This window comes from Octopus bimaculoides, chromosome 10, assembly GCF_001194135.2.
Source record: "Octopus bimaculoides isolate UCB-OBI-ISO-001 chromosome 10, ASM119413v2, whole genome shotgun sequence".
In the NCBI taxonomy this organism is placed as follows: Eukaryota; Metazoa; Mollusca; class Cephalopoda; order Octopoda; family Octopodidae; genus Octopus; species Octopus bimaculoides.
Window position 1 is genome coordinate 76,330,220 of NC_068990.1, and position 3,420 is coordinate 76,333,639.

Here is a 3,420-nt window from a genome sequence, read left to right on the forward strand (position 1 = left end):
TATATATATATATATATATATATATCTTCAAGGCGATGACTTTTTTCAGTCATTAGACTGCGGCTATGCTGGGACATCGCCTTGAAGAATTTTACTCGAATGAATTGAGGCCTGTCTTATTTTTTTAACTTTTAGCCTAGTACTTATTCTTTCGATCAATCTCTTGCTGAACTGCTAAGCTAGAAGGACGTAAACACACCAACACTCGTTTGTCAAGCAGTTGTGGTGGGATCATCACAGACACAAAGACACACACACAAACACTCACTCACACACACACACATACGCGCGCACATATTCATATATGTATATATATTCTAATATCAGTCAATGCTCTGTTGAACAGAAAATGCTGTTCGCAGATAAGTTATGAATACCCAAATTTTGGAGCCAGTTATGTAATAACATTAAATTAGTTACCCCATAGTAAGAATTCGATTAAAGTAGCCCCGAAAAGCGGTTTAATGCGTTCTCAGGGTATATAGAACATAGGCGGAAATACTAATAAGGCATGTATACTAAAATCGTGAAGCATGTTACGCAATAACGGGCTAATCAGATATGAGATGATAACAATTCAAAGTAAATAGTTCTGAAAAGGGCTTTTGTGCATTCCCAGAGAATATTACCCTCAGGGGCGCTAGTATTGGTATATTCGTGAATAAATCACTAACCGAAATAAGTGCATCTATTGTTTAGGAAAATACTATTTATTTGTTTAAGGATTGTACTCGATAAATTGCGAAAATAACTCTAACAGTTCAAATGCTAAGAAATAAGCATACTCAATTTGATTTATACCAAATAATTTAGGAAAATAAATGTGTCATTTCCCTTGGATATATATAAGGATCCCTTCCAGAGGCAAATGTGTTATTTCCCTTGTTTTTTTAAAAATAAAATATATTAGATATATATATATAAGGATCCCTTCTAGGGGCCCAATTATCGAATTATCGATTTTTTTCAGCAATCTGAATATGCCATAAAGTTTCCAGACATGAGTTCTACTCAAGTGTCAATTTTCATCAAAATCGATAAAACGATGTACGAGGAGTTAGCTAACAACTCCACAAGGACATCCACAGACAGAATTTCCCACATATGTAGTAAATACGACGGGCTTCTTTCAGTTTCCGTCTGCCAAATCCACTCACAAGGCTTTGGTCAGCCCGAGGCTATAGCAGAAGACACTTTCCCAAGGTGCCACGCAGTAGATTAGAACAAGAACCCATGTGGTTGGGAAGCAGGCTTCTTACAACACAACCACACTTTCAACCAATTCTTAATAAAAACACTGAAAAATTCTTACTACAATTGTAGAGTTATAAAGTTTTCGACAATTTTCTTTTGCAAGTAACCTTAATTTTACATTTAACTGAACACATCTCACGTTTTATGTACACAAATTTAGACTTGTTGAATTTCCAGTGCCACTATGATTCCTGTCTCACAAGACATAGCATCTCCCCCTAACACCCTATTTCTTTTTTCATAAGTACTTTTGCAATGATGCTACCGTATATGTAGACCATGCCTTCTTCCACGTACCAACTATTAATTTACATAATATCAATTAACTATTAAATTTATCCGATTTTCATAACTTTATTAATTATTTTAGTCTTCTCTTACCTCTTACTGTATTAACTTCCATAGAGATATTTTTGATTGTTACTTCTGACAAACTATATATATTCTATTCAATTGTTATTTAGTTTATATTGGTTTTATTTTATTTCACTTTTTTGTCATATTTATTGTCTTTCTATTCTTTAATTTAATAAACAACATTTCTCATTTTATCCTATTTAACTTTATTATCTTACATTTATTTAATTTTATATCCTCAAACATTTTTATCACTACATATTTATATATTTAAGCATCTAACCTAATATCTTCAATACCTCACGTCTCTTTTTGCTCTTCCTTATTATCACCTACTTTAAACTATTGTAAATTTGCACTCGTATTATTTTACCAGTGCATTGAAGGTGTTTTTATCATTTTTTAATTCACTCAGTTACTATATTCTTATATATTCTATTAATATTTAGAGAGCAAAATATTACTATCTACCTGCGTCTTCGGCGTTATTCTCTTGGTGGGACTTCTTATATAAACCGCTTGCATCTGCGAGTCATTAACTGTAAACATAATTAAATGCTATTTTCGTTTTTATGTTTATTCATCTAGTAACTTCTTAATTTGTTTACAGTGGAGGCGCAATGGCTCAGTGGTTAGGGCAGCGGACTCGCGGTCATAGGATCGCGGTTTCGATTCCCAGACCGGGCGTTGTAAGTGTTTATTGAGCGAAAACACCTAAAGCTCCACGAGGCTCCGGCAGGGGATGGTGGTGAACCCTGCTGTACTCTTTCACCACAACTTTCTTTCACTCTTACTTCCTGTTTCTGTTGTGCCTGTATTTCAAAGGGCCAGCCTTGTCACACTGTGTCACGCTAAATATCCCCGAGAACTTCGTTAAGGGTACACGTGTCTGTGGAGTGTTCAGCCACTTGCACGTCAATTTCACGAGCAGGCTGTTCCGTTGATCGGATCAACTGGAACCCTCGACGTCGTAATCGACAGAGTGCCAACAACAACAACAATTTGTTTACAAAAACTAAAAATTTCTGAAAACACCTTTGTCTCCAGTCACTTATGATCTATCTTCCTTTAATCATCCTTTCTCTTGAAATACTTACACATTCATACCCCTTTAGTTACTATTTAACTCCTTTCTCATTTAATATTTTAACCCGACTTATTTTACTTTCAAATCTTCACACTTACCAAACATATAATCAGTTATGTAACAAATATGTTTTTCCTTTGAACAGTAACATAGCGCCTTCACTGATTTCCATAACTTTCACTTCAAATAAACAATCTCTTATCTATGGGTTTTATTTTCCAAACTCTTCTTCCCAACAAATTAATTTTTCTTTTCTTTACTCACCTAAAACAGCCTACATCAAATGTCTGTCAACATTTTTTTTTCTTTCCTCAGTAAAGTTTCACTAGAATCTATGATGTCGTTTGTCAGTACTTCCACCTCCATCTACATATCTTCTATCTGCAGGAAATTGTCCATCTTCTTTGCAATGATTTATTAAGCAGTTTCGTATGGAATGAGACAGTTTTCTAAGCTGCAAGCAAAGAATTTAAATATTTATTAATCTAAACATATATTTTAATGCGACGAACCATGGATTTAGTTTGTCATTATATTTGCAGTTTACTTACCTCTTAGTTACTCTCCCTATCTCCAGTTTCCTCTCTCTCTCAATATATATGCCTATGCATTAGTATCTCTCCATCAATATATATATATATATATATATATATATACACGCACACACACACACGCACGCACACACACACACACACACACACATGTATATATATGTATATATG